The sequence below is a fragment of the Macaca nemestrina genome, chromosome 3, assembly GCF_043159975.1.
Source record: "Macaca nemestrina isolate mMacNem1 chromosome 3, mMacNem.hap1, whole genome shotgun sequence".
NCBI classification, from domain to species: Eukaryota; Metazoa; Chordata; class Mammalia; order Primates; family Cercopithecidae; genus Macaca; species Macaca nemestrina.
Genome location: NC_092127.1, coordinates 168,615,699 through 168,629,252, shown reverse-complemented (window position 1 = coordinate 168,629,252; position 13,554 = coordinate 168,615,699). Strand labels below are relative to the sequence as shown.

General features: G+C 37.3%; 1 long non-coding RNA gene across 5 annotated transcripts in view; it reads right to left on the bottom strand.

Moving 5' to 3' along the window:
* Positions 1–13,554, bottom strand: part of LOC105487796 (uncharacterized) — a 39,130-nt gene that overhangs the window by 5,529 nt on the left and 20,047 nt on the right. For 2 of the 5 annotated variants that reach the window (XR_011620630.1, XR_011620631.1), the window contains one exon: positions 11,884–12,013. This is a non-coding gene — a long non-coding RNA (uncharacterized lncRNA). Of the gene's footprint in view, positions 1–8,729; positions 8,853–11,883; positions 12,014–13,366; positions 13,515–13,554 lie in introns of all 5 variants that reach the window. The other 3 variants (XR_011620632.1, XR_011620633.1, XR_011620629.1) reach the window with 3 other exon arrangements.

The window sequence follows — 13,554 nt, the reverse complement described above, 5'->3', positions numbered from 1 at the left end:
AAAATGTAATATTATTCAGATAGACCTCTTGGAAATTACTATGACTAGAGTAGCCCAATGAGTGTGAAGGAAAATGTCTGGTAAATATGTTGTTGAATAAATTGTTGAAAAGATGTGTAGACTGAAGGGAATACTGATTTTCAAAATGTGTGGCCATGCCTTTCTTCTCTAACCTGTTTCATGTCTATACAAAATCACTTACGGAAGTTTAGCCTTGATAAATAAACCTGAAATGCTTTCAGCTTTGGAGCCCTTTACTTCCTAAGGCAGTAAAGATGGAACAGGGGCAGTGAGTGAATGTAGTTTTGCAAGCAGCAAAATATTTCTCTATATGTGTTTAATAAAGAATGAGGACATCTCAAGTCTCTCCAACATCTTAAGATTTATGAGGTAGAACTTGCACACTGTATATTGTTCTTTCCATTTTTCTAGGATCTGTTTTCCCTTGTTGTTTTGGTGTATTTTTGCTTACTTGAGAAAATTAAACGTGAATTTGGAATTTTTCTTCCTTTCATTTTTCTTCCTTTCATTTTTCTTTCTCCTTGGTATTAGCTTGTTTATTTTTTGTCTTTGTCAATTATTTTCATGATGGGTTACCTTTATTTATTTTAGATTTCCTTTTCCTTCTTTGAGTTTACTTTTCTCTGTGTTTCTGCCTTTATTTCATGTTCAGAATTCTTTGTCAGCTTTTTGGGTTTTTTTCTACCTTTTATTTTCCCTTTGTTGATTCTCTGGTGCTCTTATTTTGCTGCCAGAGTCAGAATGGATGTATAAGCAGCATCTCATGTGAATTTACTCTGTTCTGCATGGCATTTTTCTTTCATGTTTTTGTTAGTTAAAAATTATCATGGTTTATAAACCCTTCTAGGTTTCGCAAAAGGTTTTGTATTACTAAACATGAAAAATAAAAAGATATGATAGTTTCAAAGGGACAAATTCCCTTTTAGAAGTCACAGAGGATGCTAAAGTAAAGAAATAGAATGGCAATTGGACATATTTTCCAACATTATGAGGTAATAAACAGCTCTTATAATGTCACAGAAGTTAATGAGGCAATTTCCAGTGGAGAGACAGGAGAGCACAGAGCAAACTTCCTGGCACCTTCTACACAGAAAATAGCAGCCACTTTGCTCACTGGAGATTACAGTTTCAAAATAACTCAGAAAATAGTGTCTACTTGTGAAAAATGGAATCACAGACCCGCATATACCTAGGGCCTCAGACACCTAGTAGAAAGATATGCATATGTTTAGCTGGACATATTCTTTTCTAAGTCCCTTCTGGCCCAAGACTTGAAAGATCCTGACAGTCATCGACCATCTTAAGATCTGTTAGCTTGTCTCCTAGTTTTCTTAGCAGCAAGCCCCAGAACTCACCACTGGTTCATTAACAAGAGTTTACTACAAAAAAAAATTATGGTTTACACAGAGAAGTAACAGGAAATTGGTGAACTAGGGTTAAAATATAAAACAAAATGAACATAAAAAATTGCATCAAAACCGAAAGGAAGCTACTGCTAGAGTGATAGCCAAACCTTTACCAAAGGAAGGGACTGTTGTCACACAGAACAATGTGCTTTGCTGCAACACAAATTCTTCACTGTCCTACTTGTACTTAAGATTGGAAGTTCCAGGAAGGATATGTTAATTGACAGAGCCTAGATTATATACTCATGACACTGATGTTAGAATGGTGGCGGAAGAATTCAGCTTCCCATCTGAGAGTTCTATATATCAGATTCTCATGGAGGAAAATTCTGTAAATAGAAGGAAACCAGGATTTCCTTCTAAGTAGATGTAAACCAAGATTATGGCAAATATCTCATATATGTGTTTTTGTATGCATTCCTGAACATTGAAGTATTATTTTCTGTTTTCGAATATCATAGACTGGAAAAAAAGTGTGTTTTTTGGAAAACATTCTTCTTTTGTTCAGCATTCTGCTTGTGAGACACATACCGGCCTTTGTAGTCAAATAGGTTTATTTCTAAAGTGATACTCTATTCCATTTTGTGAGAATATGACTGTGTATACACACTTATTCCACTTTATGAATATATTACTATATATTTATTCTCTCTAAGATTTTTTTCAGTTTTTATTATTACACATTATTTTATGCACATTCTTTTATATTCATCCTGATTTCTTCCAGGTTATTTACCTATTGGTGGAATTTATGTGTTGTAGGGAACTGTATAGATATTTATAAGTAAGGAACAACTATTTTTCAAAAAGTTTGTGCCAATTTGTACTTCCACCACCAGTGTGTAAGAATTCTCATTAAATCTGGATTGGTAAATTATTATCATAATGTTGCTCAACAAACCATCCAAATTCAGTGGATTAACACAGCAATTGTTTATTCCCATCAATCTCTGGATTGTCTCTGCTTCACACTGCAGGTATGTAGGTCTGAGTCTACGAGGTGTGTCCCTCATTCCACTTAGAACAGGAGAGTAGCAGAGTTTCTCATGCTGCTATAAGGACATACCTGAGACTCGGTATTTATTTTTTATTATACTTTAAGTTCTAGGATACATGTGCATAACGTGCAGGTTTGTTACATATGTATACTTGTGCCATGTTGCTGTGCTGCACCCATCAACTCATCAGCACCCATCAACTCGTCATTTACATCAGGTATAACTCCCAATGCAATCCCTCCCCACTCCCCCCTCCCCATGATAGGCCCCGGTGTGTGGTGTTCCCCTTCTCAAGTCCAAGTGATCTCATTGTTCAGTTCCCACCTATGAGTGAGAACATGTGGTGTTTGGTTTTCCGTTCTTGTGATAGTTTGCTAAGAATGATGGTTTCCAGCTGCATCCATGTCCCTACAAAGGACACAAACTCATCCTTTTTGATGGCTGCATAGTATTCCATGGTGTATATGTGCCACATTTTCTTAATCCAGTCTGTCACTGATGGACATTTGGGTTGATTCCAAGTCTTTGCTATTGTGAATAGTGCTGCAATAAACATATGTGTGCATGTGTCTTTATAGCAGCATGATTTATAATCCTTTGGGTATATACCCAGTAATGGGATGGCTGGGTCATATGGTACATCTAGTTCTAGATCCTTGAGAAATCGCCATACTGTTTTCCATAATGGTTGAACTAGTTTACAATCCCACCAACAGTGTAAAAGTGTTCCTATTTCTCCACATCCTCTCCAGCACCTGTTGTTTCCTGACTTTTTCATGATCGCCATTCTAACTGGTGTGAGATGGTATCTCATTGTGGTTTTGATTTGCATTTCTCTGATGGCCAGTGATGATGAGCATTTTTTCATGTGTCTGTTGGCTGTATGAATGTCTTCTTTTGAGAAATGTCTGTTCATATCCTTTGCCCACTTTTTGATGGGGTTGTTTGTTTTTTTCTTGTAAATTTGTTTGAGTTCTTTGTAGGTTCTGGATATTAGCCCTTTGTCAGATGAGTAGATTGCAAATATTTTCTCCCATTCTGTAGGTTGCCTGTTCACTCTGATGGTAGTTTCTTTTGCTGTGCAGAAGCTCTTGAGTTTAATTAGATCCCATTTGTCAATTTTGGCTTTTGCTGCCATTGCTTTTGGGGTTTTAGACATGAAGTCTTTGCCCATGCCTATGTCCTCAATGGTACTACCTAGGTTTTCCTCTAGGGTTTTTATGGTATTAGGTCTAACATTTAAGTCTCTAATCCATCTTGAATTAATTTTCGTATAAGGAGTAAGGAAAGGATCCAGTTTCAGCATTCTACTTATGGCTAGCCAATTTTCCCAGCACCATTTATTAAATAGGGAATCCTTTCCCCATTTCTTGTTTCTCTCAGGTTTGTCAAAGATCGGATGGCTGTAGATGTGTGGTATTATTTCTGAGGACTCGGTTCTGTTCCATTGGTCTATATCTCTCTTTTGGTACCAGTACCATGCTGTTTTGGTTACTGTAGCCTTGTAGTATAGTTTGAAGTCAGGTAGTGTGATGCCTCCAGCTTTGTTCTTTTGACTTAGGATTGTCTTGGAGATGCGGGCTCTTTTTTGGTTCCATATGAACTTTAAAGCAGTTTTTTCCAATTCTGTGAAGAAACTCATTGGTAGCTTGATGGGGATGGCATTGAATCTATAAATAACCTTGGGCAGTATGGCCATTTTCACGATATTGATTCTTCCTATCCATGAGCATGGTATGTTCTTCCATTTGTTTGTGTCCTCTTTGATTTCACTGAGCAGTGGTTTGTAGTTCTCCTTGAAGAGGTCCTTTACATCCCTTGTAAGTTGGATTCCTAGGTATTTTATTCTCTTTGAAGCAACAGTGAATGGAAGTTCATTCATGATTTGGCTCTCTGTTTGTCTGTTACTGGTGTATAAGAATGCTTGTGATTTTTGCACATTGATTTTGTATCCTGAGACTTTGCTGAAGTTGCTTATCAGCTTAAGGAGATTTTGGGCTGAGACAATGGGGTTTTCTAAATATACAATCATGTCATCTGCAAAAGGGACAATTTGATTTCTTCTTTTCCTAACTGAATACCCTTGATTTCTTTCTCTTGCCTGATTGCCCTAGCCAGAACTTCCAACACTATGTTGAATAGGAGTGGTGAGAGAGGGCATCCCTGTCTTGTGCCATTTTTCAAAGGGAATTTTTCCAGTTTTTGCCCATTCAGTATGATATTGGCTGTGGGTTTGTCATAAATAGCTCTTATTATTTTGAGGTACGTTCCGTCAATACCAAATTTATTAAGCATTTTTAGCATGAAGGGCTGTTGAATTTTGTCAAAAGCCTTTTCTGCATCTATTGAGATAATCATGTGGTTCTTGTCTTTGGTTCTGTTTATATGCTGGATTATGTTTATTGATTTGCGAATGTTGAACCAGCCTTGCATCCCAGGGATGAAGCCCACTTGATCATGGTGGATAAGCTTTTTGATGTGCTGCTGAATCCGGTTTGCCAGTATTTTATTGAGGATTTTTGCATTGATGTTCATCAGGGGTGTTGGTCTAAAATTCTCTTTTTTTGTTGTGTTTCTGCCAGGCTTTGGTATCAGGATGATGTTGGCCTCATAAAATGAGTTAGCAAGGATTCCCTTTTTCTATTGATTGGAAGAGTTTCAGAAGGAATGGTACCAGCTCCTCCTTGTACCTCTGGGAGAATTCAGCTGTGAATCCATCTGGTCCTGGACTTTTTTTGGTTGGTAGGCTATTAATTATTGCCACAATTTCAGAGCCTGCTATTGGTCTATTCAGGGATTCAACTTCTTCCTGGTTTAGTCTTGGAAGAGTGTAAGTGTCCAGGAAATTATCCATTTCTTCTAGATTTTCTAGTTTATTTGTGTAGAGGTGTTTATAGTATTCTCTGATGGTAGTTTGTATTACTGTGCGGTCGGTGGTGATATCCCCTTTATCATTTTTTATTGCGTCTATTTGATTCTTCTCTCTTTACTCCTTTATTAGTCTTCTAGTGGTCTGTCAATTTTGTTGATCTTTTTAAAAAATCAACTCCTGGATTCATTGATATTTTGGAGGGTTTTTTTGTGTCTCTATCTCCTTCAGTTCTGCTCTGATCTTAGTTATTTCTTGCCTTCTGCTAGCTTTCGAATGTGTTTGCTCTTGCTTCTCTAGTTCTTTTAATTGTGATTTTAGAGTGTCAATTTTAGATCTTTCCTGCTTTCTCTTGTGGGCATTTAGTGCTATAAATTTCCCTCTACACACTGCTTTAAATGTGTCCCAGAGATTCTGCTATGTTGTATCTTTGTTCTCATTGGTTTCAAAGAACATCTTTATTTCTGCCTTCATTTCGTTATGTACCCAGTAGTCATTCAGGAGCAGGTTGTTCAGTTTCCATGTAGTTGAGTGGTTTTGATTGGGTTTCTTAGTTCTGAGTTCTAGTTTGATTGCACTGTGGTCTGAGAGACAGTTTGTTATAATTTCTGTTCTCGTACATTTGCTGAGGAGTGCTTTACTTCCAATTATGTGGTCAATTTTGGAATAAGTGAGATGTGGTGCTGAGAAGAATGTATATTCTGTTGATTTGGGGTGGAGAGTTCTATAGATGTCTATTAGGTCTGCTTGCTGCAGAGATGAGTTCAATTCCTGGATATCCTTGTTAACTTTCTGTCTCGTTGATCTGTCTAATGTTGACAGTGGAGTGCTGAAGTCTCCCATTATTATTGTATGGGAGTCTAAGTCTCTTTGTAAGTCTCTAAGGACTTGCTTTATGAATCTGGGTGCTCCTGTATTGGGTGCATATATATTTAGGATAGTTAGCTCTTCCTGTTGAATTGATCCCTTTACCATTATGTAATGGCCTTCTTTGTCTCTTTTGATCTTTGATGGTTTAAAGTCTGTTTTATCAGAGACTAGTATTGCAACCCCTGCTTTTTTTTGTTCTCCATCTGCTTGGTAGATCTTCCTCTATCCCTTTATTTTGAGCCTATGTATGTCTCTGCGTGTGAGATGGGTCTCCTAATACAGCAGACTGATGGGTCTTGACTCTTTATCCAGTTTGCCAGTCTGTGTCTTTTAATTGGAGCATTTAGTCCATTTACATTTAAGGTTAAGATTGTTATGTGTGAACTTCATCCTGCCATTATGATATTAACTGGTTATTTTGCTCGTTAGTTGATGCAGTTTCTTCCTAGTCTCGATGGTCTTTACATTTTGGCATGTTTTTGCAATGGCTGGTACCGGTTGTTCCTTTCCATGTTTAGTGCTTCCTTCAGGGTCTCTTGTAAGGCAGGCCTAGTGGTGACAAAATCTCTAAGCATTTGCTTATCTGTAAAGGATTTTATTTCTCCTTCACTTATGAAACTTAGTTTGGCTGGATATGAAATTCTGGGTTTAAAATTCTTTTCTTTAAGAATGTTGAATATTGGCCCCCACTCTCTTCTGGCTTGTAGAGTTTCTGCCGAGAGATCTGCTGTTAGTCTGATGGGCTTCCCTTTGTGGGTAACCCGACCTTTCTCTCTGGCTGCCCTTAAGATTTTTTCCTTCATTTCAACTTTGGTGAATCTGGCAATTATGTGTCTTGGAGTTGCTCTTCTCGAGGAGTATCTTTGTGGTGTTCTCTGTATTTCCTGGATTTGAATGTTGGCCTGCCCTACTAGGTTGGGGAAGTTCTCCTGGATGATATCCTGAAGAGTGTTTTCCAACTTGGTTCCATTTTCCCCCTCACTTTCAGGCACCCCAATCAGACGTAGATTTGGTCTTTTTACATAATCCCATACTTCTTGCAGGCTTTGTTCATTTCTTTTTCTTTTTTTTTCATTTGGTTTCTCTTCTCGCTTCATTTCGTTCATTTGATCCTCAATCGCTGATACTCTTTCTTCCAGTTGATCGAGTCGGTTACTGAAGCTTGTGCATTTGTTACGTATTTCTCGTGTCATGGTTTTCATCTCTTTGATTTCATTTATGACCTTCTCTGCATTAATTACTCTAGCTATCAATTCTTCCACTTTTTTTTTTTTTCAAGATTTTTAGTTTATTTGCGCTGGGTACATAATTCCTCCTTTAGCTCTGAGAAGTTGGATGGACTGAAGCCTTCTTCTCTCATCTCGTCAAAGTCATTCTCCATCAATCTTTGATCCGTTGCTGGCGATGAGCTGTGTTCCTTTGCCGGGGGAGATGCGATCTTATTTTTTGAATTTCCAGCTTTTCTGCCCTGCTTTTTCCCCATCTTTGTGGTTTTATCTGCCTCTGGTCTTTGATGATGATGGTGACGTAGTGATGGGGTTTTGGTGTAGGTGTCCTTCCTGTTTGATAGTTTTCCTTCTAACAGTCAGGACCCTCAGCTGTAGGTCTGTTGGAGATTGCTTGAGGTCCACTCCTGACCCTGTTTGCCTGGGTGTCAGCAGCAGAGGCTACAGAAGATAGAATATTGCTGAACAGGGAGTGTACCTGTCTGATTCTTGCTTTGGAGGCTTCCTCTCAGGGGTGTACTCCACCCTGTGAGGTGTGGGGTGTCAGACTGCCCCTAGTGGGGGATGTCTCCCAGTTAGGCTACTCAGGGGTCAGGGACCCACTTGAGCAGACAGTCTGTCCCTTCTCAGATCTCAACCTCCGTGTTGAGAGATCCACTGCTCTCTTCAAAGCTGTCAGACAGAGTCGTTTGCATCTGCAGAGGTTTCTGCTGCTTTTGTTGTTGTTTAGCTGTGCCCTGTCCCCAGAGGTGGAGTCTACAGAGACAGGCAGGTTTCTTTGAGCTGCTGTGAGCTCCACCCAATTCGAGCTTCCCAGCGGCTTTGTTTACCTACTTAAGCCTCAGCAATGGCGGGCGCCCCTCCCCCAGCCTGGCTGCTGCCTTGTGGTTAGATTGCAGACTGCTGTGCTAGCAATGAGGGAGGCTCCGTGGGCATGGAACCCTCCCGGCCAGGTGTGGGATATAATCTCCTGGTGTGCCTGTTTGCTTAAAGCACAGTATTGGGGTGGGAGTTACCCGATTTTCCAGGTGTTGTGTGTCTCAGTTCCCCTGGCTAGGAAAAGGGATTCCCTTTCCCCTTGCGCTTCCCAGGTGAGGCGATGCCTTGCCCTGCTTCAGCTCTCACTGGTCGGGCTGCAGCAGCTGACCAGTGCCGATTGTCCGGCACTCCCTAGTGAGATGAACCCAGTACCTCAGTTGAAAATGCAGAAATCACCAGTCTTCTGTGTCGCTCGCGCTGGGAGTTGGAGACTGGAGCTGTTCCTATTCATCCATCTTGCTCCGCCCCCATCCACCCGAGACTCAGTAATTTATAAAGAAAAGAAGTTTAATTGACTCACAGTTCGGCATTGCTGGGAGGTCCTCTGGGAACTTACACTCACGGTGGAAAGTGAAGCAAACATGTCCTTCTTCACTTGGTGGCAGGAAAGAGATGAATGAGAACCGAGCAATGAGAGAAGCCCCTTTTAAAAGCATCACATCTTGTGAGAACTCACTCACTATCATGAGAACAGCAGCATGGGGAGTAACCGCCCCCATGATTCAATTACCTCCCACCAGGTCCCTCCCACAACACATGGGGATTATAGGAACCATAATTCAAAATGACATTTAGCTGGGGACACAGCCAAACCATATGACAGAGACATGTTCTTCCTATGGTAGTAGTAGAGAGAGCAGAGAGCAAGACAAATGGCACACATGCTCTTGAAGCTTCTGCTAACATCGTATCTTCTAACATCCTACTGGCTAAAGCAAACCACGTGGATAATCCCAAAGTCAGAAGTAAGCAAATGTACTTTACCTTTAGTGGGAGATATTACCTGACGATGTAACAAAAGGTGCAGAAATAGGGAGGGACAAGTAATCAGGGCCAGTGTTTTGTCATAGCTCTTCAACATTTGCTATTTTCACATTTCTTAAATGATGTGTAATGATGTTTTATTGTGTCTGCAATATTACCATATTTACCTGATTGCCAAGGAGGCTGGGCATATTTTTATGTCTTCATTCATTATTTGAAATTTCCCCTTATGTGAAGTGCCCAGGTAAGTTTTCAGCCACTTTTTTTGGTTTTGTTTTCTAAAGGATTATTTGTCTATTTCTCTTGCTTGCAAGTCATTTTGTATATTTTATTATGTGTCTTTTGTTTCCCAAGTAGCATATCTTTTTACATTCTTTATAATACTTATGAAAGGACTCCTAATCTTTAAAGTAATCAAATATATTTGTTAATATATGGTTAATACTTTTTGGTCTTAGTTAAGAAGTTCTTTTTCACAGTGAAGTTATGGGCTGGGCATGATGATTTACACCTATAATCCCAACACTTCAGGAGGTCAAGGCAGGAGGATCACTAAACCCAAGAGTTTGAGATCAGCCTGTGCAACAGAGCAAGACCCGGTAGAGGGTCTTGTAGAGACAAAAAATTAAAAAGCTAGCCAGGCATGCTGGCACATGCCTGTAGTCCCACCTACTCAGGAGGCTGAAGTGGGAGGATTGCTTGAGCCCAAGAGATAGAGGCTACGATAAGCCTTGTTCATGTCACTGCACTCCAGCTTGGGCAAGAGCCTCAAATATATATATATACATGAAATAAAAGAAAAAGAAAAAAATTAGTCACAAGGTAAGGTTATGAAAATATTCTCCTATTAAATATTAACATCTAAAAAGTTTATAGCTCTATCTCAGAAATTTCAGCACTCAATGTATGACGTGTCTTGGTTATTCTTGTCCTGTAATGTTAAGTCTTTCCACTTTATCTTTTTAAAGTGTGTTTTGGTTATTCTTGCCCCCTTGTACTCCAAATAAGTGTAAAATTAGCATACTAATTTTCATTAAATAATAGTTTAACTTTATATTGCATTGAAATTACACATGCATTAGGACAGAATTTTTTTCCAATAATGAGTTTAACATTTCTTTAATTCATACAAAAATTATTTTGGTTTTGAATTTCTCTAAAATGTTTTATAATTTTCTTAATAAAAGTCTTATATTTTTAAAAAATATAATATAAGTTTATTCATCACTACTTGACATTTTTGCAGTGTTTATAATGGTGTCATAAAAATTTTATTTTCTAAACTTTTAATTGGTAGAAGGTAGCATTCATTTGTAAGTTTCTTTGTTTTTTTCAGCAATGTATTCATGAATTTTACTACACTTATCTGTTAATTGCTTTGGAACTTTTATGTGCAAAGCTGTATCATTTGTGAACATTGTTGCATTTCTTTTTCTCAAATTTTTATAACTTTTTTCTTAATTACTTGCCTTATCACGTAATTTTTGATAAATGTATACATTTTAGGTTTTCTGTTTATTGAGTCAGTCTGCTTTTGTAATTTGTGTATTTCGTTTAAATATTCAAAGTTTTTATCTTTTTACAATTTTTTAGTTTTGAAACATTTTTAATGTTTGAGATTTCTGAGTTTTTTTTTCTTTTTCATTTTTTTAACTACATTTTGTCCACTTCTTTTTTCCATTATTTGCTTTGCATTCTTTATTTTTTTTCTTCTACTATCTTTTTGGTAATAGTCTTCTTCACTTTCTTGAACGAATGTTTAGTACATTGATTTTATAGTCTTTTAGTCTTCTTCACCTTCCTGAATGAACGTTTAGCACATTGATTTTATAGTTTTCTAATGTAAGCTTAAGGATTCAATTTTCCTTCACTTCTATCTTATTTCTAGCCCTTAACATTCAAATGTGTGCTAAATCAATTAATAATCATGTATTATTATCATTTGCTAAGTTTTATTGTGATTTTTGTCCCCAAACTAATGTATTAGAAGTGTTAATATTCAGTTTCAGAAATGCAGACTTTCTCATTAGCTTTTTGTTATTGATTTCTGCTGTACTATGGTTATAGAACATGCTCTGTCTTTGATTTTTTTTGTGTGACTTACTATATATTCCAGTATATGTAAGGTGACAAAATTATTTATTATTTTAAACTGTCACACTTTTGAGTTTTATAAAACACCTGCTCACCAGATGACTCCTAAGGACAATAGGTACAAACAAGGACTTTCCTGAGCAAACCGGTCTGTATAGTTACCCAAACTATGTGACACATCTTTATAACTTCCATAGGTAGTTGAAAATTATGTCTGTTCTACAGTTGTCGAGTAAAGTGTTTTATATATAAACTATAAATTGTATAATAAAAAAGAAGAGAGTAACTATGTAAAAAAAACACATCTATACCCTGTTTAGTTTTTCCCATGTTTAATTTGTCAAATATAGATAATAAAGTAATTTGAAGAAGGAAATAAGAGAATAGATCCACTATCAAATATAAAATAACCCATAAACACATGTACACACAAACACCTTTTTTCTCAAATTTCACAGCTAGAATGTTCAGTAAAATTTTTAGAAAATGATTTTGTTTGCCTTCTGACTAAAGTTAATAAAGTTTTTTTATTATAAGCATAACAAATCAGGATATCCTAAAACTATAAATTTAATGACTAGATAGTTTCATTTTACCTCTCTAGCTAATAGGGATCGTATGGCTAATTTGCTTTCAACGTTTTCCATCCTCCAGTCCCCAGGAAGCTGAGCTCTGTGGGCCAATTCAGTCAACCTCTTTTGTCCTCTGGCATTTGGTTGGCTTCAGCTAATAGGAGACAATTATGGGAGAGCATAGGTGGGAAGACAGCAAGATTCAGACATTTATTGCCCTAACCTGCTTTGCTAGACCTTAAAAAGTTACCCATTAACTCTCTTATACAGCTGTAAGTCCTTGTTTATCTTCCCCTCAACTTTCCTTCAGGCCTAGGAGTAGAAATGGCTTCCACTCTCACTGAGTCCTCAAGGCGTTCTATTATCTTACCTACACTGACAACTACAGTATTGTTGCTACAGTTTTTTTTTTTTTTTTTTAATGAAAGCTAAATCAATTAACAATTATTCATAAGCACTTATTTATGTAACACTTAATACACAGTGAGATCCAATCTACAGTGAAGCCAGATGGGTAGCAACTAATTACATACCTAGCCAGATTTTAGTGAACATTGTCCTGTACACTATTTAAATTAATGCAGCCTTTATAATTAGATCTGCAATTTGATCTCTAAAGAAGACATAGATGGGAACTTTCCAACATTCATATTTATTTCATGAAAATAACTTGTATATATGTCCGAGAACATATAAAATCTAGTAAAAGCCATCATTAGGAACAATAATATATTATTTCTATGTAATAATGTCCAATATATATGAGTTAGAGTAACCCAACTTCAAAAGACTCTTTTAAGACTAGTCATCAAATTTTACCTGCAAAGAATAAAGTATTAAATTCCCAATAAGGCCTAGTGAGGTGGCTCACACTGTAATCCTAGCAGTTTGGGAGGCTGAGAAGGGCAGATGGCTTGAGTCCAAAAGTTCAAGACCAGCCCAGGCAATGGGGCAAAACCCTGTCTCTACCAAAAAAATACAAAAATTAACTGGGCATGGTGGCATGCCTGTGATCGCAGCTACTCAGAAGACTAAGGAGGAAGGGTTGCTTATGCTTCAGAGTTGGAGACTGTAGTGAACTGAGATTGCACCACTGCACTCCAGCCTGGGCGAGAGAGTGAGACCCTGTCTCAAAAAAACAAAAATAAAAATCCCAATAAATACCATCAATTGCTTTCAAATGTATCTTTTTATCATGTTCATTTTTCTGTTTGCTTCGAAAGAAATGGTATATAGCATGCCTTTTAAATAATAATACTAATGCCTTAAAATAAAATTATTGTAGAAATTTCATATTATTTTCCTATATACTATAAATCCTTAATACTATAAATACCATAAATACTTCAATACAGTTTGTTATAGATAAACAACATTATGAGAAAAACAGTGAGTTACAGACCAAGTTTCCTTCTTTACTTGAAGGGAACTCTATAGTCATTCCAAGTGAGAAAGAGTTAACTACAGAAAAAAAGAGAAGAAAAGGAAAGCAAAAAAATGAACCTACATTCTGGAACTGTCATCCTTAGCATCCTTGACTGAAACAAAGTTACATTTGGAGAACCTTGGAATTTGAGCATTTTAGTTTTTAGGTAGAGGATTTCAAATATCTTTCCACCTTTGTTTGTACCAGGAACTATGAGTTTGGAGTAATTCTGAAATTATGAAGAAAACAATTTAGTACTAGCTATAGAG